The sequence below is a fragment of the Marmota marmota genome, unplaced genomic scaffold, assembly GCF_001458135.2.
Source record: "Marmota marmota marmota unplaced genomic scaffold, marMar, whole genome shotgun sequence".
Lineage (NCBI taxonomy): Eukaryota > Metazoa > Chordata > Mammalia > Rodentia > Sciuridae > Marmota > Marmota marmota.
The window spans coordinates 3,196,992-3,222,448 of record NW_026000081.1 but is presented as its reverse complement, the minus strand read 5'-3'; the positions used below and the strand labels follow the sequence as shown (position 1 = coordinate 3,222,448).

The 25,457-nt window shown below is 45.1% G+C and overlaps 1 long non-coding RNA gene across 2 annotated transcripts; it reads left to right on the top strand.

The window, feature by feature from the left end:
* The first annotated feature begins 96 nt into the window (after nt 1-96).
* Nucleotides 97-24,238, top strand: LOC125620342. 2 transcript variants are annotated; one of them, XR_007351942.1, is made up of 4 exons: nt 97-1,433; nt 5,198-5,753; nt 5,930-6,732; nt 22,157-24,238. It is a non-coding gene; the product is annotated as an uncharacterized LOC125620342 (long non-coding RNA). The 2 variants fall into 2 exon arrangements; XR_007351943.1 differs by lacking the exon at nt 22,157-24,238 and adding an exon at nt 13,196-13,246.
* The last annotated feature ends 1,219 nt before the right edge of the window (nt 24,239-25,457 follow it).

The window sequence follows — 25,457 nt, the reverse complement described above, 5'->3', positions numbered from 1 at the left end:
GGAGGATCATAAGTCTGAGGCTAGCCTCACCAACTTTGTGAGACCCTGTCTCAAAATGAAAAGGGCTGGGGATTGAGCTCTCTGGTAAAGCACCTCTGGATTCAATTCCTGATACCAGAGAGAAAGGATTTTTGGGGTTTGGGGAAGGTCTGTGTGAGATTTCCGCAAGGGAATTTAGAGATGTAGCTGAATGAGGCCAGCAGCTGGCCAAGGCTGCTGCGGAGGCAAGATTGTATTTCCTGCCCCTGATGGATAGTGCCTCCTCAGCTGGGGATACAATCACACACACACACACACACACACACACACACACCACTCACCAGGGGTGCTTCTCATCAATAACATTTTATTTTCTAACCTGACAGGCTGGGCTTCCTGACAGGGGGCCTACTGTACAGTCTTTGCTGATGGCAGCTTCAATCTCTACTGGAGCCTCCACAATTTGTAACCCCCAGATACCTTCTCCAGTTAGGGGGAGTAGGACCAGAGGACCAATAGACACAAGGGAGACAGGAGATGAGGAGAGGGGTCCCCACCTGCTCACTCATTCCTACCTGTGTGCCAGGCACAGTTCAGGTATCATGTCATGTAATCCTCCCAATAACCCTATGACATAGGTATTCTTGTGGGGATCAGGGCTCAGGGTAGTAAAAAGAACATCAGCTTTGAAATCAGCTCTTGGGTGGGGCGCAGTAGCACATGCCTCTATTTCCAGTGATTTGGGAGGCTGACGCAGGAGGATAACAAGTTCAAGACCAGCACAGCAATTTAGCAAGACCATGTCTCAAAATTTAAAAAAAAATGAAAAGGGGTGGGGATGTAGCTCGGGGTAGAGCACACCTGGCTTCAATCCTCAGTACTGCAAAAATAAATAAATAAATAAAGGTTGGGACCAGGTTGGGGCCAGGAGAATTGTACAGATGTTTGTGTTGCACTTTTCAAGGCACACAGGAGAAGGAAACTGATGGTCTCAGCAGGAAACCGGGAGCTCTTTCAAATGAGGATAATGCATGGAGCGCCCCTTCTCCCCACCTCTGAAAAGGTGCTGGTGTGGAATGTGAGGGTTGCTGTGGCAACCTGGGGCTAGAAGCTCCTACCTCACCCATCCAGAAGACAAGTAGGGAAGAGTACCTGGACCAGAAGGAGAGAATCTTGCAGAGATGGTCCCTTGAGAGAATCTGTGCCCCTTCAACCAAGGGACAATCACCCTGGGGACCTCTTGTGGAGCATGCTAGAGGAGTAAAAGCCTAGATGCACTTTCCTCCATTCCTCTACTCCTTGGAGAGCTCCCAAATTCCCAAACCCAACTAGAAACCAGCCGGCCTAGAAGCCCATAGTTGTCCTCAGGTCGGCCTCCCAGGACACAGCGAGGCCAAGAAGGCAGACAGTAGACCTGAGAAGCAAATGGATCCTTGAGGCAAGAAGCACACTTGGTGAGTGCAGCGTGGTGCTGGAGACAGCCCTCTCTGCTGGCCCTGGGGGCAGCCACTTGACTTCTCTGGCCCTCAGAGGGAGGCGGGGGCTGACCCCTTAGGGGTCATCAATGAAAATGGATATTATGAATGTGGCTGATTTCCTGGGAATGTGTAGCAGAGCAAAGGTCTTGGGGAAACTGAGGAAGGGCAAGGAGGGACTCCAGCGAAGGGGCCAGGAAGCAGCCACCAGAGACAGCCAGTGGGACTTTCTAATATATTCCTTTCAACTTTTCTCGTAAAGCTTTATAGAATAGGATAAGGCTCAGTCTGTGCTCAAAGACAGCCACCTGAACAGAGTGTGACAGTTCCTCCGTGACAGAACAGTCCATTGGCCTCTCTGAGCACAGACAGTTACAAGGTAGGGGAGGGGGTGTCACCTGGGAGTTGGGGGACATTGAAAGGAATCCTAGGAATGAGCAAAAGCTGATTTGGAAACCACATAGGGAGGGGGGGGGATGTGCAAAGATGATCCCAGTTCAATGTTTAGGGCAAAATTTAATTTCCACAGTAGTAAAAGGCAAAGTTAGAGATGTAGGCAGGTGGGCGCTCATGGAGGCCAAAGGGCCTGGAGTTGGGCTTTGGACCTCTAGGCAGTGGGGTCCCTGAAGGGTTTTCAGGAGAAGAGCCCAGTGAGGCAGGGTTTCAAGATAGACCACTGCTGAGGGATAGTCAGTATGCAGCACCAGGACAGTTGTTACAGCATTACTGTTGTGACAAAACAAGGTTCCAGACCCCCAAGGAAAGTGACTGGCCCAACTCCTGCGACACCACAGCATTCCCGTTGGAGAAAGGCCTTACGAGTGTCGCCAACGTGGAGAATCTTTCAGCAAAAGCTCTAGCCTCGCTCCACACCAGAGAGCTCCCACCAGAGTAGGGCCTTATAAATGTGGTGAATACTAGGAAGCTATTAGCCAAAAGTCTTTCCTCAAGTATCACAAAGTTCACATGGGGAAGACACCCTAGGTGTCCTGGAAATGGGACATTTCTTGTTCAATATAGTGACACTAGAGGAGACCCCTTATGTGGACACCATCTGCCTGAACTTTTTGCTTAGGGAAGTAGTCTGTGCTCTTCCATCCCAGAGAGGGATTTGTGAGAAGACAACACCCATTCCCACCTCCTTCCCAATGTGTTAAGGCCTGGGTTAGACTCATGTTTGGCCCAGAAGACTTGGTCTGAGTCCTGCTTGTGAATTAAAAGTTGGACTACATTTTTCAGTGATATTCTTGGTCTTACATGACCAGTGATGGAGTTTTCTGGCCTTGACCTCGCCAGCCTGAGAAAAGCCTGACTCTGGTTGCTCTGCTTTGTGCAATAATAAATGCCTTATTTATTTATTTTTTGATACCGAGGATTGAACCCGGAGGTGCTTAACCACGGAGCCATATCTCCAGCCCTTTTTATAATGTTTTACTTAGAGAAAAGTTCTTGCTAAGTTGCTTAGGGCCTCATTATGTTGGTGAGGCTGGCTTTGAACTCACCATCTTCCTGCCTTGGCCTCCCAAGTCACTAGGATTACAGGTGTTCACCACTGCAACTGGCTTAAATGCCTTATTTCTGAAGCCATCTATTAAAAAAGGAGAAAATGAAAGTGACTATCCCAGGTCCCTGGTGAAGGTGTGTGGGTCACTTAGCACACTAAACCTCTGAGGGGTAACCCAGCACCTTAGCTACCCTATGACATACAGAAGATTCCCCTTCTATAGGGACCTGCCACCTGGAAAGTTAGTGGACCAGTCAGGGACCCACCCAGCTTTTCCATACTCTGGTACCACAAATCCAAAAGATTTACTGAGGATCATGGTCTGAGAGTGGCCATGAGAAAGCAAAGAAGATTTTGCCAGACTCTGGAAAAGAACTCTAGAGACACTGAGCTCTGGAATCTTTTGGGAAAAGTGACGGCCAGTGTCTCAGTAAGGGGGTCCTTCTTTCTGCCCAGGAATCTAAGCCACCCTAAAACTTACGATCTTAGATAATTAGTAAGTAACAAAACACAAATACTCAGAAATATAGTTGCAGAATGTGAAGCCCCTGATAGATATAGTCCACATGGGTTCTGGAACTAGACAAAGGGAAAATGGCTCTGGTGATTTATTTAAGAGGGTCCATCAAAGCAGGGATAAGGTTTCAAGGGCAGAGTCTTGCTCCATGACTTCTTGCAGTCAGCAGGTTGATTGACATCTTGGCAGGTCCCACCCATCTCAGGTGCTGTGAGGGCCACTGCAGAGTGGGAAAGATATTCACATTGTCCCTGGGCAATTGACCAGAGGAAATGTCCACTGGCCATTCCCGGACACCAGATTCTCTATCCACTAGGCTTCCAGGTGCAGTGACCCAGGTGCAACCCATGGTGGCTTGTGACAGTCATCCCTTGCACAGGCTGAACCATGAAATCCTTGGGGGGCGGGGGGGAGAGTCTAGGATGCTCTGAATGTGATATAGGAGTAGCCCGCTCACCCAACCATCAGGACAGAGTCAGGGTCTCACCCTGGAGGGAATGTCCCTTCTACCTGGTGTTGATTGAACACAGTAATAAATGGAAGCGCTGCTATGGGAATGCTGAGAGTCGCAGCTTTATACTGGGTGATAAATTTGTGCTGGCCAATTTTCCACTACGGTAAGTCAGCCACATGCTCCTGGAGAGCCCCCAGAGCCCCTGACCCACTCAGGAACTACATCACTCTCTTCTTCTCATTCAAAAATAATCCTTCAGTTTCTTAAACTGCACGGAGGGTTCATGGATGATTGTTTTATTATTCTCTAACCTAGACTGATGTGCCTTTTATGCACTTGAAATATTTCATTAAAATAGTAAAAGCAATTAAATTAAAACCAATTCTCTTAGTGGCAGTTTTAAGGACCTTCCTCAGCATAGGGATATTTGCTGCTTCCCTTTTTTTCTCTCCACACATGATTTAGCAACAGAGCGTGCCTTTTCCTGAGGAAGGGGATTAGCGAGGCCTGAGCCTTTCCTCATGGCTCATGTTCACTGAGTGGTCAGAGGACATGGGCCACCTGCATGGCACCAGGGACAGGGCTTTGCCTTTGCCTGCCCTCAGGGAGGAGGGCACCTAAGCTGCCCTGACTCGAGGTGGGAAGAGTCCTGGGGCAGGACTAGGAACAGGTAGGAGGGGAGGCTGCCCAGGGCAGTGTGAAGACACATCTAGTCTTCAATCAGAAAATGGGGGCTGGGAGTGCAGCTTCGTGGCAGAACATATGCTTAGCATGAGTGAGACCCTGGGTTCAAACCCTAGCAACAGCAAAGAAAGGAAGGGGAAGGGAAAGGAAGGAAAAGAAAAGAAAAAAGGCAGGACCAGAAAAAATAATTCTTGGCTCTCTTCAACCCAGTTTCCTCCATCTGCGTCCACTCTGCCAGCCACTTCCTGCCTTCATGCCTTCAAACCTGCAGACCTTCTAAATATTCTACCCAATGAAAAATGAAGGTCCTGCCTGTGATTATAAACTAACTCAGAATGGCAGAGGGTTTCATTCCCCAGGCCAGTGCTGGTTGATCTGTAATGGCTGCCTAGAGACGTGGGTGGAGACCAAGTCTAAAGCCATCTGAGGCTCAGGGGGAAGGGTGTCAACATTGATTGGTGATGTCTGCCATGAGAGCCAAATGGGAAAATGTTGGCGTGGGTGCCAGAGACTTTCTAACTAAGGGACCCAACAAAGAAATAATACATTTACACTGGGAAATGTTAATGAGATACCATTCACAGGCCCAGGAACAAGGGAGCTTCAACTCTTGGTGGAGAGGCCTGAAAGGAGAGAGAAAGCAAGAGACGGGCGAGCGAGAAATGAAGGATGGAGACCAGGCAGAGATCCACACGAAAGTTTATTCGTCAGAGCTGACAAACAAAGGCCAACTCTCTATAGAGAGGAGAGAGATGTTCAGGTGTTCAGCTTTTGTGGGGTAGGGGTTTGGAGTTGGAGTTGTGGCGCTATGGGATAGGCTTGGGGTGCTTGCATCTGAGTTTGGTGGATGGGGAATAGTGTGGGATTGGCTTAGGTCGATGGTACCGTGGGGCTTTCCAGAGTCAAGGTGTCATGTCCTTCTGGGGTTGGCTTAGGGTTATGGTACCATGGGTAGGTCACTAATGGGGATAGGGGGAGTTCCGATAAGAGGAAGTACAGGAAAATGAAACTTATAAGACGGTGGTTAACATTTCAGATGGCTGCTCGAATGTTAAATCAACACCCTAGAAGGCCCAAGTTACGTTTTTGCCTCTAATCACAGAAATTAACTCAAGCTTTGCATTCAGCCTCCTAATTCAGGTTTCCTATTTTTTTTTTTTAGAGAGAGAGAGAGAGAGAGAATTTCTTAACATTTTATTTTTTTAGTTATCGGCAGACACAACATCTTTGTTTGTATGTGGTGCTGAGGATCGAACCCGGGCCGCACGCATGCCAGATGAGCGCGCTACCACTTGAGCCACATCCCCAGCCCTCAGGTTTCCTATTTGGAATCACAGTTCTTCCTTTGGATGCTATGGATTGCTGATGTTAGGAATGGAGCTATAAAGTCATCAGCTCTTATTTCTCCACCCCTTGTGGTTTGCAGAATCAGCTGCTTTAAAAATATATACATTTTGGCAGAGGCCAGGACTGATCCCTGAAAAGGCCCAGAGACCCCACCTTCTGGGATAGGGACTTCTAGAAAAGTCATCCCACCCTGCTCATCCTGGACAGAGGCCACGTGACACATACACAGGAGCCAGCGTGAGTCCTTCAGGCTCAGAGGATTCCAGCAAACACTGTTCATTTTTAACTCAGTTAACGTTTACCCTCTCAAAATGGTTTTGAACTCTGAGCAAAATAAGACCTAGCACTTTCAGGTCCCAAGGTCAGGGACTCCCATTATGCCCATGAAGTTCACTTTGAGAATTGTTCCCCACAGGCCAGTTAACTGATTCCCCTCAGGAAAAGGCCAAACTGCCTTTGGAGTGTACTTCTGAGAACAGCACTCTAGTCATGGATCAGTTCTCTCTCTCTCTCTCTCTCTCTCTCTCTCTCTCTCTCTCTCTCTCTCTCTCTCTGGCTTTGAACAAGACAACACACCCATCCTGAATTGAGTTTGGCAGATTCATGGAAAATAGAAGTATGTTATCTGTTGCACAGCAGACATCTCCAGCACAAACCAGAACAGTCTGCTAGAAAAAGCTTCCAGATGCCCCCGGGTTGCAGCCCAGAAACAACATTTATTAGTTGCAGAAAAAGATGAAGCTGAGCAGAACCTGCTTTGAAGCGATAACAGGTATGGGGTTGAAGATCATGCATTGATGTCGGGAAATATAAAATGTGATTCCACTTTGCTGGTGTGTGTGCAAACACGCACATGTCTGCACACAGGAAGAAAAAAGATTAAAAAAAAAGAAATCGTTAACATTTGATCTTAGCAAGGTGGGATTGCTAATGACTGGGGGTTGTTTTATCTTCACACAATTCTACATTTTCTGTTTGAGCATATGCTCCTTTTATAATAGAAAGCCAATTAAATCTTTTTAAAAAACAATTACAAAAGAGAGGGAAAGGGAAACGTAAGAAAGAACATGGATACTGCAGTCATTTAGAACCGAGCTAGGATTCTCATTCTTCTGCCCTTTATTAGCGGGTACACTTAAGACAAATTATTGAACTCCTCTGGGGCTCTGATTCCTCCCCTTAAATCACCTAAATAGGACAAGCTTTGAACAAAGAAGCAGACTCATTGTTTTTATGGTGGTTTTTGTTTTCAGAGCAGGAATGCTTAACAGTCAGGGAAAGATGGATATGGTGCCGGGAAGAGATTCTTGGTTTTCTCTGTGGGTGGAGATTGAGGATCTAGAGAGGAAGTGAGGCAGCCCCAAGGAACCAAGGATATGCTTCATTTGGGCAGCTCCCCCTCACCATCTTCCAACCCAAGGATGGGGGATGGAGAAAAAAACACCAGAGACCTGTGGGTCCCAGCATCAAGTCTCCAGTCCCACCTGTGGCCATGATGAAGGCGAGCTGACAGGCAGGAGTCTGGGACTCACCTCCTGATGCAGGCAGCGGATACCTGAAGGCCCCATCAGTGCTTGCAAGTTGGAGCCCAAGCTGGGCTGGGCGGGGGCCAGAGGATGGATTTGCTGGTCAGCCTGTGAGAGCCAAGGCCAAGAGAAGTAGAAGGACCTCCATGGCAGGGGCACAAGGGACATGGGGGCAGGCTGGGTTAAGGCAGGACATAGCTCCTAAGGCCTTTGAGGACACTGCACATCATGGGAAAAGAAGTGACAACATCTCCAATGCCCTGGGAGCGCCTGCCAAGAGGAGTAGCCCCAGCCGGCTCCTCTCTGCTGTGTAAATCTCATTCCAAAGCACTCAAATTAATTTCAGCAAGAGCTCCCCAGAGCTCATGACTGGATCACCAGGACTCCTCCTGTCCTAAGAAAAACAAGAGGGACAGCCAGAATTTGTCAAGAAATTAATTGAAAACAGCGACAAGAGTCTCATGAATTCTTAATTAGACGGTAATTTGCTCCTTCCTCAAGGGCAGGCTCAGACGCCAGCTCTGTCTCCTCCAGGGCCTGCTTACCCAGGGCCCCCAGCTTCTGAGAGGAGACAGTCCTGCCACCAGGAAACAGCTGTTTCTTCTCTAGCTAGGTTACAAAATCACACGTCCTCATCCTACAGTGTCCTAGCCCAGGAGCCAGGGTCACAGGCTTAGATAACATCTAGGGTGCTTCTTCCAAGAAAAGCAAGAAAAAAAAAATGCCTCTGGGTGTTGCACAAACCCAAAACAAGCTCTTTACTTAGTCATTATCCATCTGGTTTAGGTGTCTGTGTGAAGTTAACTCCTTTTAGGTGTGAATGATTAGACCAAATCAGAATCCAAACTCTGTAGACCTGGAAGAAAACCCAGAGATCAGACAGCACCCCAGGGCCCAGTACTGCACCCAGTAAGCTCATCCTTTGATGGGTGAGTGTAGCATAGCTCCAGGAAATCACAGATCTGATCAAGGTCACAGAAACAATGACAATGCAGGTCTACTGTTCCCAGCCCACTAGGCCATGGTGCTCAGTCTTGAAGTTCAACTGGCCAGAGCACACGGTGAGGAGGCTAAGATGAACGAGACATAGTCACCGTCCTCAAGAGAGTCAGTGGAAAAACACAGACATAAATGACTATGATACTAAAAAACAATACTAATAATCCAAATCTTGGTAATAAGGCTAACAGAGTACAGCATGTTCTGCCAGCCTCGTCCTGGGCATTGTTTCACAATCCTACCCAGTGGTTGCTTAATTACCTCAGGGAATCTATCTCCCTGTGATTTGGCTATTTACTCATAAAGACCCAGATTCTATGAAGTTACATATTTATTTGCAGATCTTGCCCAATGAAGATAGAAATAATTTCTATCCAATAGAAAAGATAACAACAAAGATTATATTTTTAATTGCCAGGTCTTGGTTTTTAATATTTATTTATTTATTTATTTGGTATTAGGGATTGAACCCAGAGGCACTTGAACACTGAGCCACATTCCCAGCTCATTTTATTTTTATTTTGAGACAGGGTCTCACTGAGTTGCTTAGAGCCTTGCTACAGTTGCTGAGGCTGGATCGGAACTTGAGATCCTCCTGCCTCAGCCTCCCAAGCAGCGTGTGCTGCCGCACTGGGCTGTTTTTTATTGTTGGCAGTAAAATGCACATATTAGTTACCATCTTAACCATTTTTCAGTGAACAGTTCAGTGATATTCCATGCACTCACGCTATGCACCATCACCGCCATCCATCTCCTGAACTTTTTTCCTCTTGCAAAGCTACAACTCTATACCCATGAAACAAGAAATCCCCATTCCATTTCTCCCTCCCCATCACCACTCCTAGCAACCACCATCCTATATCCATCCTATAATCTATCTATGAATTTGACTATTGACTTCTTGGTACTTTGAAGAGTGGAATCTAATGGCATTTGTCCTTCAGTTATTGGCTGATTCCCTGAGCACAGTGTCCTCCATATTCACCCATGTTATAGCATATACCAGAATTTCCTTTCATTTAAGAAGGCTGATATAGATTCCATTGTTCATATATGTCACATCTTGTTTATTCCTTTATCCACTGATAGACACTTGGGCCAAGTGGGGCAGTGCACAACTACGGTCCCAAAGACTCCGGAGGCTGACGCAGAAGGATTCTCCAAGTTCAAGTCCAGTCTCACCAACTTAGTGAGATCTTGTCTCAAAGTTTAAAAAATTAAAATAGTGCTGGGGATGTGGCTCAGTGGAGAGTGTCAATAGTTTCAAGCCCTATTAGCCAAAAATAAAACCAAAAAACCAGACACTTGGGCTGCTTCCAGCTTTTGGATATCACATACAGATATCTGCAGAAGATCCTGCTTTCAATTGTTTTGGGTATATATCCAGAAGTGGAATGGCTGAATTACACTGTAATACTCTGTTGACTTTTTTTAAATATTTTTTTTTTAGTTATAGGTGAACACAATATCTTTATTTTATTTTCATGTGGTGCTGAGGATCGAATCCAGTGCCTCTTGCACGCTAGGCAAGCGCTCCACCTCTGAACCACACCCCCAGCCCCTCTGTTAAATTTTTTTTTGAGAGAAAACATTACTGTTTTCCACAGTGGCATTTACATTCCTAACAACAGTGCACAAGGGATCCAATTTCTCTACAGCCTCACCAACACTTGTCATTTTATATCTTTTTGTTGTTGATATTTATTGCAGTGCTGGAGATCAAACTCACAGTCTTGTACATGCTAGGCAAGCATTCTTCCCCTGAGCTATTTTTTGATTTTTGATAGTATCACAGTGATCCTAATGGATGTGAGGTGATATCTCATTGTGGGTTTGATGTGCATTTCCTTAATAGTTAGTGATGTTGAACATCTTTTCATATGTTTGTTGGCCATTTTTTATCTTCTCTGGAGAAATGTCTATTCAAGTTCTCTGTTAATTTTTTAAATCAAGCTGGGGTTGGTGACTCAGATCTATAATCCCAGTGACTTGGGAGGCTGAGGCAGGAGGATAACAAGTTCAAGGTCAGCCTCATTTAGTGAGACCCTCAGCAATTTAGTGAGATCCTGTCTTTTTTTTTTTTTTTTTTTTTTTAGTTGTAGGTAGACCCAATATCCTCATTTTTACTTTTTTTTTTTTAATGTGGTGCTGAGGATAGAACCCAGTGCCTCCTACATGCCAGGGGAGCATTCCACCACTGAACTACAACCCCACCTAAGATCCTGTCTTTTTTTTTTTAACAGGGAGAGGGAGAGACAGAGACACACACAGAGAGAGAGAGAATTTTAATTTTTTTTTCTTTTAATTTTCAGCGGACACAACATCTTTGTTTGTGTGTGGTGCTGAGGATCGAACCCGGGCCGCACGCATGCCAGGCAAACGCACTACCGCTTGAGCCACTTCTCCAGCCCAGAGATCCTGTCTTAATATTAAAAAAAATAGAAAAGACTGGGAATATAGCTCAGTGGTAGAGCACTCCTAGGTTCAATCCCCAGTACTGCAAAAGAAAAAAAATAGATCAGATTTTGTTGTTGTTGAATTGCAGGAGTTCTTTATATATTCTGGATATTAGCCTGTTATTAGATACATGATTTGCAAATTTTCTCCAGTTCCATGGGGTTACATTTTTACTCTGTGGACAGTGTCCTACGATGCATCAAAGTTTTTCATTTTGATGAAGTTCAGGTTCTCTATTTTTTTTCTCTTGTGGCTTGTGCTTTTGGTGTCATAGCCAACGAATCATTGTGAAATGTCATGAAGTTTTCCCCTTGTGTTTCCTTCTAAGAGTTTATAGTTTAACTCTTATGTTTAGGATCCTGATTCATTTTGAGTCAATGTCTGTATCTATGGTACCTGGGAGGCATCCCCCTTCATTCTTTAGCATGTGGGTAGCCAGTTTCCCCAAAGCTATTTGTTGGCATCCTTGGGTCAAAAACCATTAATCACATAGGCAAGGGCAACCAATTTTATTTTCAACCTAGAAAACTATTTCTAACATTCCCTTTGGAACACCTATAAATACCCAGTCTCTTTGATCCAGCTTTCCTATCTTATTGGTCCCCTCATGCATGAGTCACTGAGTCTTTGCCTGCATCCATTCTATATATATATATACATATGGAGGAGAATCGTGTGTTTAAGTTCTTGAGACTTATGCTTTGACAGTAATGTACAAAGTGCTATGGGGGCAGAGCGAAAGTCAGTCCTCGTTGGGGGATGCAACACACTTGGTCCCTTTTGAGATCAGCCTCATGATGAGTGCATGAAATCCTGGTAGGGAGCAATGGTGGTTTGGAGCAGATGTTTCAGACTCTGGGGATGGCAGGAAACCCTTCTCCTTCCCCTTTGCTTCCATTGTGTGCCTTTCCCAGCAGCCAACACAGATATGATGTGTCCACGTGAAAAAGCCCAGGATAAAGCTCCTGGCTGCCTCTCTCACCGTTCCCTTCAGGTCCTGCACGAGAGGTCCCTGCTCCAGCCCTGGGTTGCCACCCCTCACAGCCCATGCTGCCCCTTCTCGTACCCGAGGAGAGTCTGGGCCTTTCCATCAACACCTCCTGTCATCTCCGGTTCTGCCTTAACCAGGGAATCGCACTTCCTGGCTGTCTCCACCCACCACAGAGGGCAGCCGTGAAATATCTCCCTGACAGACTCTAAATGTTACCAGCATCAGTCAGAGGGATAAACAGCAAGAAAGCCCGACACAGAGCAGCCAGCTCTGTCAGAGTGAAAGTGATATTCATTAGGAAACCTGCTTCTGGCCGCAGAGGATGAGACCTGCAGCCTTGGAGTGACCTTGACATTAGACCCAGTTAGGGCTCTTCACCATGGATGGGGCTTCTGCCCCTGGCTGGTACATAGGGTTGGGATTTAACACCGAGATTCATGCATTCTGAGCATCCCAGGGGTGCACTTCCTTTGGAAGTTCTATCATTGTGTCCCCAAGCCTTCCTAACTCACAGCCATGGCATTTCTGATGTTCTCCCTGTGGCCCACACCACGGCTGGGCAGATACTGGATGACCTGGTTTCTGACTGACTAAGAGATCCTCGGGGCCTCACTTCTTCTCCACTTCAAGTTCATTCGCAGAAGTAGCCAGGAGGTTCTCAGCATTCTAAGCCCTGCATGCTGATGTCACCTGTGCTGTTGGGACCTTTGCCTTCGGCTTACCAACCCCAACCCTCCTTGAGCCTCGGTTGTCCAGAACCTTGACTGAGGCCTCAGGCCCTCCATCCCCTAGCTGTGCCCAGCCTCTAGACAACTAGTAAAGGGCAGGTCCCCTTTGGAGTCAGCAGGGATCCCTGAGGGATTGGCCCTTTGGCCAATGAGTGGGGTGGAGAGAAGGGACAGTGGTCTTCAAGCAGGAATGCCCAGGCTACTTTGGGGGCTGAGGCACCTGCATTGCTTGGGGTCAGCTAGTCTGCATTTGATCTCACCCTTCACTGGTTGGGTAGCCTTGGGCAAGTCAACCACCTGAAGCTCAGTTTCCATATGTGTAAAGTGGCACAAAGAACAGCACCTAACTCACTTATCATTTTAGGTCTCTGGATAATAAGTATGGTAACGTGCCACATAATCATGTTCCAGTCAACCACAGCCCTAATATACCACTGTGGCCCAACAAGATTATAACAGAGCTGAAAATTTTCTATCACCTTGTGACATTATAGACATCATAACCATCTTTTTTTTTTTTTTTTTTGGTACTAGGAATTGAACCCATGGGCACTTAACCACTGAAACAAATCCCCAGTCCTTTTTATTTTGAGACAGAATCTCACTAAGTTGCTTAGTGCCTCATTATGTTGGCAAGGTTGGCTTTGAACTTGCGATCCTCCTGTCTCAGCCTCCGGAGTCACCAGGATTACAGGTGTGCACCAATCTTAACATCCTAGCACAAAGCATTACTCACATGTTTGGGACGATGCTGGTAAATAGGCCTGCCTGCTATACTGCCCGTTATATGAAGAACAGCACGTACGCACAGTTATGCGTTGGACTTAATACTTGGTAATAAACGGATGTTTACTGGTTTATGTATTTCCTATTATTTCTATCTTTGTTTTAGAGTGTTCTCTTTCTATTTATAAAAAGAAAAAAATAGTTTATTTTGCAACTCTGCTATGGTTTCCTAGCAGCAGTCTCATGCGGCTTATGTTTACCTGAGTCTTTGTGTATGCGTGTACTAGGGATTGAGCCCAGGGGTGCTTTACTACTGAGCAACATTCCCACCCCTATTTGTTTTTTATTTTGAATGAGGGTGTCACTAAGTTGCTGAGGCTGGCCTTAGAACTTGTGATCCCCCTGCCTCCGCCTCTGGCGTTGCTGGGATTACAGGCGTGCACCACCGTGCCCAGGAGTGTGTTTATCTCACTCTCAATGCCATCATTTTCTTTCATGCTTGATTTAATCCTACATTGCTTTGTTCATCAAGGTCTCCCAACATAAAAAAATCCTCTGCTAAGGGGGCCAGGAAGAGGCCATGTCATGATTGACCTGGAAACAATCAGCAATAGTTACTTCTCTCCAGCCAGGCACATCCCGTTGCGCAATAGGTATGATCTTGATGAACAGAAGCAAAATGACAGAAGCTATTAAGGGACTGCAACACTACTACAAATTTGAGAAGGTTCTGTATCAGATATGGAGAAACTTCTAATGGCCTGGATTGTAGACCAACATATCCTCTTCAGCACCATGAAGATCACGGCCAAAGCAAAGAGTTTGTGATATTGAAAGAAAAGGCTGGACCTGCTGGGTACAGTGGCTCATGCCTGTAATCCCAGCGATTCAGGAGGCTGAGGCAGGAGGATCACAAGTTTGAGACCAGTCTGGACCATTTAGCAAGATATCATCTCAAAATAAAAAGGGCTGACTCTAGCACATGCAAGGTCCTGAGTTCAATCCCCAGCATTGCAAACAAACACACAAAAAAGATTCCATCACTTATAATGATGTTATTCATGACATCATGTGAGAGTCAGTGGTGAGTTTGGGAGCACTGATGCAAAGGGAGATGAAGATTATTTGGAAACTTCAAATGAGTTGATTGTGGAGGGAAATTATTTGCCAGAACAAATCCTCAATATGGATGAAAACTCCCTATTCAAGGCCTGAAGGACTTTCATACATCGGGAGGTCAAGTCAACGCCAGGTTTCCAGACTTTTAAGGGCAGAACTATAGTCTTGCTTGGGAGCAAAGTCGCAGGCTATAAATTGAAACCTTTGTGAACTGCCAAGTGAGAGCCCAGGGCCTGCAAGAACACCACTAAGTACACGCTGCCAGTGCATGACAGAAGCAGCAGGAAGTCAGGATTGCCAGTTGCCACACACCTGTAATCCCTAACATTTGGGAGGCTGAGGCAGGAGGATCACAAGTTTGAGGCCAGCCTCAGCAATTTAGGGAGACCCTATCTCAAATTAAAAAAAAAAAAATAAAAAGGGGGCTGGGATTGTGGCTCAGTGGTAGAGTGCTCGCCTAGCACCGGCGGGACCCGGATTCCATCCTCAGCACCACATAAAAATAAAGGCATTGTGTTGTGTCTATCTACACCTAAAAAAATAAATATTAAGAAAATAAAATAAAAAATAAAAAGGACTATGGATGTAGTTCAGTGGTAAAACATCCCTGGATTCAATCCCCAGTACCCAGGCCCCCAGGAAAATCTCACTTATCTAGTATGTGAACATACACTTCGTAAGACAAAATCACTGAATGATGCATTTTTCAGAAGGTATCCCTGGGTCAAGCACATGACTGTATAAAACACTCATTCACTGCCTGGCAATAATCAATCCTCACCAAAGGTTAACTATTTTTCAAGGAACAGGGAATGGACTTTGTCCTGTGTGTGTACATAAGAAACATAATGACCATCTTGGGGAAGGGCAAGTGGAGAGAGCCAGAGAACTTGCTGCTCTTGACCTTAGACATTTTCTCTGTTCATTGATGTTTTCACACACACACACACACACAAAAAAAGTTGGTCCTCATTTCACATTCTCTTGTCCAGAGACTGAGAAACTGCTCTCTTCTTAAAGTGATCTATGCTGCTTTCAGATTAGCTCTTCCCCACCTTGATAGATTATATTCATCTTATTTCCCCTCTGGCAATTGAAAATTCCAATGAGATATGAGTCTCCTTTCCTCTGACCTTCTCCTGGGGGAGAATGCTGATGGCCCAGAATTAATGTGGCAGTTGATATACTGTGTGGTGCTGAAGACATGGGGACAAGTCCTCCCATTGCTGGTGGCGGGGGCGGAAGGGGGAGGGATGGGAAGGAGGCAGCTCTCAGCCACTTTGTGGGACTGACTCACAGGGCTCTTATCTCAAGTGGTTGCAAAAACAGAGTTACAGATGAGCCCGCATACCTGGGATGAATATCCCAAAGAGTGGTGGCCTCAGGCTTGGTATCCAAGGCCCTGGGCACTTTCAAGTACTAAACACCTTGACAAGTCAGTGGACCTTTCTGGGCCTCAGTTGCTTCATCCATAACATGGGGAAAGAGATCTCTCAGAGGATGACCATGGGATTAAAATGAATTGTGTAGCCAGGAGCAGTGGTGCGCACCTATAATCTCAGCAGTTTGGGATGCTGAGGCAGGAGGATGGTGAGTTCAAAGCCAGCCACAGCAACTTAGTGAGGCCCTAAGCAAATAATTGAGACCCTGCCTCTGCCTCTAAATTTTATATATATATGGCTGGGATGTGGTTTAGTGGTTAAGTGCCTCTGGGTTCAATCCCCAGTACCCAAAACAAAACAAAAACAAAAAACAAAACAAAACAAAAAACCCTGACTGTTCTTTAACTGCAAGAGAAAATACCAAGCTTACAGATACTAAAACCAGGCCTTGAGAGGTGAGAGCTGCAGCAGTCAAGTATTTTAGAAAGAGCATCTGCCGCCTTCACTGCTGTTGACACTTGTGGTTGTCACCATTCCTGCTGGTTCCTTGGAAGCTGGAATGAGGTACAGATGAAGGGTTGGAGAGGGTCAGCGTTTCCATGGGGGAGTTCTTCTCTAACAGAACAGATGTTTACTGACCACCTTCCAAGAGTCAGATGTTTATCTAGGCATCAGGGAGGGTAAAGACACAGAGAAGGCCTTGATCCTGATGCTTCTCTTTTCATCCTCCTTTCCCTCCCTCTCTCCTCCCCACAACCCCATCCCTGAGGCAGCTCTGTTTCTGAAAGGCGTGGAGAGGGTCAGCTGCCTGATCCTGAGTCCTTTCCTTAGAATCTGGTGTCTGCAAACTGCAGCACTGGCCACAGGCTCTGGCCAGGGCCAAAAGTATATAGAGACTGCTGTCACTGTCACATCTGGAAAGTGTATCTTCTCCAAAAACTTAACTCAGGACTTCTTTTTCATTATTTCTAGCTTATTTACTGTATAGACCACAAGCCTTGAGTGAGGAAATGAGGACCCTGCCTGCTCTACTGTTGTTCCAAGCACGGTATTTGGCAAACTATGGGTGAGGGAACAATAAAGGAATGAAATTGTGGATCTACAGTGAGGCCATAGCTAACACCTAGACTCTGGGACTCCTTTTTACTGCCATTATCTCTAGATGCACCTTGTAAAATGACCAGTGCTCTTGAACTTCCTGTAAGTCTGGGCTCATGCTCCAGACAGGGCAGAATGCATCCCTCCCCTTGGCCAGGGCATGGATGCTGCCCAGAAAAGTTGCTCTCCAAGTTGTGAAAGGGGCGGTAGGTGTCCCAGTGGAATCTGCTCCCTGCAAAGCAAAAAGCCCGCAGGAAGAGACACTTGGTATGCTTCTTTGATACCCAGCCCCCCATGAATGGCTTTGCTGTGGTTTAGGTATTCATGAGAATTACAGAAAGCAGAATGTTTCCTCCCCAACTGATCTTACAACAGAAGCCAGACATGTAACTCAGGCTCCACCTTCAAATGTACCTAGGCTTCAGTTCAGAGGCTCTGGGAAAATTCCTCTTGGCTGGCAAGGGCAGCAGTGGGTGTGGGGCTATATTCCTACTGCAGAAGGGGCCCCTGTGCAGCTGGCAGGTGTGGCACATTCCTGCCCGGGGCAAGAGCAGCATGGGCATATTACAACTTTTGGCCCTGGAAGCTTAGACTGAGCTCTTTTTTTTTTTTACTTTTATTTATTTTTTTTATTTATATATAACAGCAGAATGCATTACAACTCTTATTACATACATAGAACTCAATTTTTCATATCTCTGGTTGTATACACAGTGTATTCACATCAGTTCGTGTCCTCATACATATACTTTGGATAATAATGATCATTACATTCAACCATCATTAATAACCCCATGCCCCCTCTCTTCCCCTCCCACCCCTCTGCGCTATCTAGAGTTAGTGTATCCCTTGTTCCCCCTCCCTATCCCACTATGAATCAGCTTCCTTATATCAAAGAAAACATTCGGCATTTTTTTTTGGGGGGGGGGGATCGGCTAACTTCACTTAGCATTATCATCTCTAACTCCATCCATTTACCTGCAAATGCCATGATTTTACCTTTTTTGCCTTTCCAATTCCATGAGCTACCTGATGTCATTGTAATAATTTCCTTTCATACTCCGTAAGCCATGGTCAGCAATTATTGCTTTAAAATTAAAAACCCTGGGCTGGGTGTGGTGGCCCATGCCTGTAACTCCAGTGGCTTGGGAGGCTGAGGCAGGAGGATCACTGAGTTCAAAGCTAGTCTCAGCAAAAGCAAGACACTAAGCAACCCAGTGAGACCCTGTCTCTAAATAAAATACAAAATAGGGCTGGGGATGTGGCTCAGTGGTCAAGTGCCTCTGAGTTCAATCCCTAGTACCAAAAAAAATTTAAAAAATAAAAAATAAATAAGAACCCTGAGTGATAGCCTACTTCAAATGTCTCAGCTCCTCACTTCTTGGGATCCCGAAAACAAAAAGAGCTTTCATTGATTCTGTGCTTCCAGTGGTCTCTGAGACTGTGCTAGGAGCTTTGTATGCTCTGTCTCCTGGAATTATCACAATACTGTATGAGCTGGTACTATCGCTATCTAAACAGATATTAGGCATAAGAGAACTTGTTCAAAGTCTCACAAGAAGCTAATTACATGTTGTGATAGCAAATAAGCTCTCAAATCTAATCATGGATTTCAAGGTGGACTGTGGCAGTCAGAAAGTAAGTTCCTACTCTGTTCCATGGTGGAACTGTGAGAACTGAGTGGGCCATCTGATTCCACATTCTCTGAGAACCAGTAACACCTGGTTCTCACCACCTTACTAAATGTATAGGTGGTGGGAAAAAAAAGATACAAATGTATTTCACTGCTCAAGGACGATTTTTCAGGATAACAGCAGCGCCAGTTAACCACACCACCTACTGTGCTCCCACAAGCAGGGTTTTGACACCCACCTGGGGCTCCAAGGAGGCATGTCCTGTAGAGTGGTAAAGCCAGAATTTAAGGCAGGCAGTCAGTGTAAATAGGTAAATTGCATTGGATCACGAGAACAGAGGCCAGTTTGGGTCTCCAGAAGTTGGAGACCACCCCTGAGGAATTTAAATGTTAATTCCTCAGAGCCTTTCCTTCATCCTTACCAAGATAACCTGCCCCTGCTCCAATAAAGGGAGTTGTAAAAGTTGTTAATTAATGCACCCAGGGCCCCCCTCCTGGCCAGATCACTCCACCTTGGCTCCTCCTGGGCCATCCCACCTGGGCCATCTCCTGGGCCTAGTCATGTACACAGGAAGGAGAGAGATAAGGAGGGAGAGAGCAAAAGAACAAAGAAAATTTAGGATGTATAAAAGAGGCAGAACACTCTCACTTCTTGGGATATATCTCAGGATACCAGCTATGGCCCCCTTCTCCCTCCCGGGAGAAGTCTGTGTTAACTCCTTTTTAAATTAAACCCTGCTCTAAGTGCTTGCCTCCACGTGCTTCTTTAATGCTATATGTTAACATGTGAGGAAGCAGGACTGGTAACTGGTGGGATCAGTGGTACACAGCAAAGCTGCTGCATACCCACATTTGGCCAAGCCTGCGTGCAGGCCAGCCTCCCAGATACATTGCAATATAGGTGATTTCTTTTCCATTTATTTTCAAGCACTTATTTCATTTACCCAGTTCCAAGGCCAATAAATCTTGGCATTAAGGCTGATTTGATGTGTGATGCAGACAGTCTAATTAAGCCTACGGTATTTTATCAGCTCCTCTAAATTTTCTTTTCTCTGCTCTGCAATTTTTTATACTGGGTTGATCTTTTTTTTATTCATAAGGGGTTTCATTCTCATTTGTCATGGCTGCATTAACTGGGCATCTAACGAAGACTTGGATATAGAAGTCTGCATCTCATTTATCCTTAGTAGCAAAATTAATAAAGCAGTGGGAAAATAGCTTCCTGCACTGGAACTTTTTTAGCCCACCCTGAGTCATCTAAAATATATTTCACTGTGTCTTCCAGAACTTGAGGTCAGCTCTAAACTTTATGTGACAATGCCCAACTTCACCTTCCATCCACTGACAGCCTATACCCAACTGCCCTGCCCAACCCATTACTTGAAGAGAATTAGAGTGGCCAGGAGCCTATTTTCCCACTCACTTCTTCTACACACATTTATTGAGCATTTTCTATAGGTCAAATTCAGAGACATAAAACAGATTCAAGGTCAAAGGCAAGTGTGTCATGCTACTATGGTCAATGTCCAATAAAAGAAGCATATTTAGCCAAGTAGCAAGTCTGGGGGCAGACTGGATAAATCATCTCCTTTTGTCCCTGGGAGGGTGATCTTCCCAACCAGTCCTTGTAGGAATGGGGGACTACCAGTTTTATGGATATGTGAGCATATTGGTCTCCTGGGAACACCATAACAAAATACTACAAACTGGGTGGCTTAACCAGCAGAAATGCATTGTCTCACAAGTCTGCAAGGTAGAAGTCAAAAATCAAGGTATTGGCAGGGTTTGTTTACTTCTGAGGGTTGTGAGGGAGGATCTGTTCTTGGTCTCTCTCCTTGCTTAGAGATGGCTGTCTGCTCCCTCTATGACCTCCTGTTATCTTTCCTCTAAGCACTTCTGAGTCCAAATTTTCTCTTTAGATAAGGACACCAATCATATACTGGATGAAGGTCCATTCTAATAACCTCATTTTAACTGGATTACGTCTACAAAGGTCCTATCTTCAAAGGAGGTCACATTCTGAGATTCTGGGGGTTAGGACCCTACATATGAATCTTTCAGAGACACCTTTCAATCCATCACAATGAATGTCTCTGGAGCTGGTTGAACTAAAGCTCTGGGGCAGCATCTGGAAGCACCATAGAGTTGGATTTCAAAAGAAAGTTAAAAATCTAAAGTAAAAGGTCTCCATCAGCCACTTCCCTTCTCAGAGCCTCAGGTTCCTTCTCTGTAGAATAAGGGATCTGGACAGGGCCTCCAAAACAGCCCTGCTTCCTTCTATTCAGTTCTAGCACTGTGCCAGGGCTGAAGTGACAGAGGGAGGATAATAGTTCAGTTCCATCTCTTGCCAGCAGTGTGATCTTGAGCAAATTCTGATCTTCTAAGCCTCAGGATTTTAACTATAAAGGGGGGACATAATAGTAGCAGCTTTGGAAAGGTAGAGGTATTCCCCACCAGGGTGCTGTGTCTCAGCTCCATTGGGGTGAGAGGCTTTAGCAGGAAGGCAGCTTGTGATCCTAAAAAGTGGCTTTCCCATCTCCAGCTTCTCCAAATCTTACTCCATTCTAGTTAGCTATTTTATTTTATTTTTTATTGTTTTTTAACAAATTACTTTTTTTTAAAGACAGAGAGAGAGAGAGAGAGAGAGAGAGAGAGAGAGAGAGAGAATTTTAATATTTATTTTTTAGTTATCGGCAGACACAACATCTTTGTTTGTATGTGGTGCTGAGGATCAAACCCAGGCCGCATGCATGCCAGGCAAGCGCGCTACCGCTTGAGCCACATCCCCAGCCCTAGTTAGCTATTTTACATTACAGTTAGGGCTAGAATTTCACTTGACTGTTTTTCCTCATTGTGTTTTATAATTTTTATACTACAGAAAAGCCTATTATTATAAGAAATACATAAAAAAAAGTCTACTTAATTACTTCTGTTTTACTTAGCTTTTTTGCTGCTGTGACTAAAAGATCTGACCAGAAAAATTTTAGGGAAGGAAAAGTTTATTTGCAGACTCACACAGTTTCAGAGGTCTCAGTCTACAGACAGTAAGCTCCATTCCTCAGGGCTTGAGATGAGGTAGAACATCATGGCAGGAGAGTGTGGCGGAGGGAAGCGGCTCACTTGATGATCAGGAAGCAGAGAGACCGACTTCACTCACCAGATACAAAATATATACCCCAAAGCCACACCCACAATGCACCACCTCCTCCAGCCCTACCCTACCTGCCTTCAGTTACCACTCAATTAATCCCATCAGGGTATTAATTCACTGGTTGGGTTAAGGCTCTTGTAACCCATTTCTCCTCTGAACCTTCTTGCATTGTCTCCCATGTGAGCTTTTGGGGGATACCTCTCATCCAAACCATAATAGCCTCATTTAACACAGCTCTAAAAAGAAGCTATGTAAACCTAGCCTCTCTCATGAGCACTAGACTGCTCGGTGCCTATAGCTGTTCTGCTCTTATTTTGAACTTTTTCTATGTCCATCTTCACATAGATTATATTATTATTATTATTTTTCTTTCTTTCTTTCTGCAGTGCTGGGGACCAAATCCAGGGCTTCCTGCATGCTGGGCAAGTGCTCTACCACTGAGCTACATTCTCAGCCTTCACCTAGATAATAAACAACCTGAAGAAACAAACAGGTTTCCTTACTCAGACTGATGTGCACAATGCACCAGCCCCTTACATAAAATACCTCTATACTCTTCCCTACACCCTGGTATACCTCTACATCATAGAGGTACCCTCTGAGGCTGAGAAGTCATATGGTAGTCAGTGGCCAAGACAGGATTCAAGTCTACATCTGATTCCAAGCCCGCCCACCTAGCATGATGCCCTCCTCACTAGTTTCTATCAATGGTATCTCAATAGACACAGATTCCTTTCCCTCACCCCAGACCCTTCATCTGATCAGGGCTTTCTGTGGCCTTGGTGCCCTCTGGTGGTTCATAAGGGCTTATTCCACTGAAGGCCTGTAACCCCAAGCACTTGAGAGAGTGACCACAGTCTAGAACAGAGACTCTGCATCCAGAAGGGAGTTGAACCCACTATTAGAGCTGCACTTCTTAAATGGGCCTCTCAGGAGAATTCTGCTAGGTCAAGGAAGAGGGGTTAGGGTTGTTTTGGTCCAACAGCACTGGACTGACACACAAGGTCTGAGACCCCCTGCACTTCTGTCCCACCCTCAGTCAGGACATGTGGACTTTGGCATTCTCTGATGAACCCTCCTGGGAATTTCATTTCCAAGAGCTTGTTTATGGAGGAAGAAGAAAGAAGAGACTAAAAGTGGTCAATGTTCAGGACATGACAGTTCTCTGTTACAGAGTCCTTTCCAAAAGATGTCATCAAGCTGGGCACAGTGGCAAATGCCTGCAATCCCAGCAACTCAGGAAGCTGAGGCAGGAGGATCACAAGTTCAAAGCCAGCCTCAGCAACTCAGCAAGACCTCATCTCAAAAATAAAATAAAAAGGGCTGGGGATGTAACTTAGTGGTAGAGTGTCCCTGGGTTCAACCCCCAGTACCATACATACAGAAAAATATGCCATTAGACTCTCCAGTGAGTATTGATTATATTCCTATTTACTCTGTGGCTCTCAGGATGCAGAAATGGAGAATACAATAGGACAAATACCTTAATGTGGGTGCTATGGACCTTCTCCTATTGATAAGTATCAAACAGACACAGACATGAGTGGTGGAAACATGGAAGTCAAGAGGATGACTCTATAGACTGGGCCTTCTGTGCTGAACCCCATGTGCTTTATCTCTCTCTCTCTCTCTCTCTCTCTCTCTCTCTCTGTATGGGGGACTGAACCCAGACGTACTTAATCACTGAGCCATATCCCAAGCCCTTTTTATATTTTATTTTGAGACAGGGTCCAATGAGTTTCTGAGGCTGGCCTCAAACTTATGAGCCTCCTGCCTCAGCCTCCTGAGTTGCTGGGTTTACAGATCCCACAGGCTTTCTTTAAAAAAAAAAATTTTTGCCTGAGGCTGTCCTGGCACTGTTTGCCTTAAGTCAATAGGATACATTATATTGTCAGCAAATAACCTGTTATCTTCAGGAGAAATTTGAGCCCAAAGAGTCCTCCCTGCACATAAGAATTAGTTTCTAGGACACAGAAAGACAAGATAAATAGAAATAAACTTCCCCAATGATAAAATCTGTAAGAACAAGTCCCAATTAGAATAGAACCAATCAGCATGGGCCAATGTGACCCAGAGTTGCCTTTGGATCTTTAGCACCTCATTATTACAGTAAAGTCTCCCATCCATGGGGTAAAACCAAGAGCAGTAAGGACTTGAAAGTCTGATGTTATCCTACTATCAGTCGAAAGTGGAGTGGTGGAGCATGCCTGTAATCCCAGCAATTTGGGAGGCTGAAGCAGAAGGAATGCAAGTTTGAGGCCAGCCTCAGCAATTTAGACCTTGTCTGGAAAAAAAATGCTGAGGAATGGGCCTGGACAGAACTTGCTAGGAAACATCCCTGGGACCTCCAATAAAAATGGAGAAAAAGGGGAATGTGTTGTCCCTCTCCTCTGAGACAATCCACTGTCTCTACCTGAGTCCCCTTTCCCCCTTCCTTTTCCTTTCTAATAAACTCCCATCTGCTACTATGCATGACTTGTTTGATATCTGTGGGACTGCAAACAACTGGTAGTGGAATCACTTCGGCTAACATGGATGGGACTTGCTCTGAAACACTATTACCCCCAGAAATGGTCACTTGTATTCAAAACCAAGAATAAAGTTTCATCAAATATCCTATTGAGCTGAAGAAGGTAGAAAACAATTAGGGGTCAGATAACTCCTGCAGCACCACTCCAGTCCCCCAGCACTTGCCCAGCTTCTATTCACTATTCCTTTCCCTCTGCCTTCCTGCTCAGGGGCAGGAGGACAGCAGGGCAGAGAAAGAGGGGGTGGTATGGAAAGCTTGCCTTCCCACATCACTTCCCACATGACAAGGCTGTGGGTCAGATGCCATTCTCTCCCTACTTTCTCCTTTGCCTTTCAAAGGCATTCCTTACAACTTAAAAAGTAATCAGCAGCCCTTCTGAGAATCCTTTAATCATTGATCTGGCTTTGAGATCAGCTAAGATACCCTGGAGCTACATTGGCCAGTGTCATAGTCACTAGCCACCTACAGCTATTGAGCATTTGAAATGTGGTTAGGCTTAATTGAAATGTGCTCTAAGTATAAATACTTTGGATTTTTAAGGCATGCTATAGTTGAAAAAGTGTAAGCTATCTTTATTTTTATTGATTGCATGTTAAAATGATATTTTGGATTAAAAATGTTATTAAAATTAATTTGTTTTACTTTTTATTATGGCTATCAGGGCATTTAAAATTACAAATATGACTCACATTATATTTTTATTTGGACAGACTGTGAAGGTTTAGAAAACTAGAGCCCTGCAAAGCTTTACCACATGGAACCACAAGGAGGTGGTACAGAGATGTGCAGCTTCCTTGGCATGACTTCTGGCAGGAAGCAGGCTGACTTCCCTAGACCCCGGCACAAACTTCTTCAAATCATAGTTGTGCATGGACTCAATACCTTTATTTTATTCACTTATTTTTTTATGCAATGCTGAGGATCGAACCTAGGGCCTCACACATGCTAGGCAAGTACTCTACCACTAACCTTATCTTTTTAAAAATATATTTTTAGTTATTGATGGACTTTATTGTCTTTATTTTTATGTGGTGCTGAGAATCGAACCCAGGGCCTCATGCATGCTAGGCGAACACACTACCACTAAGCCACAACCCCAGCCCTACTAACCCTATCTTTCAAGAATAGTTTTAAACTGCTGTTCTAAAATTTGTTTG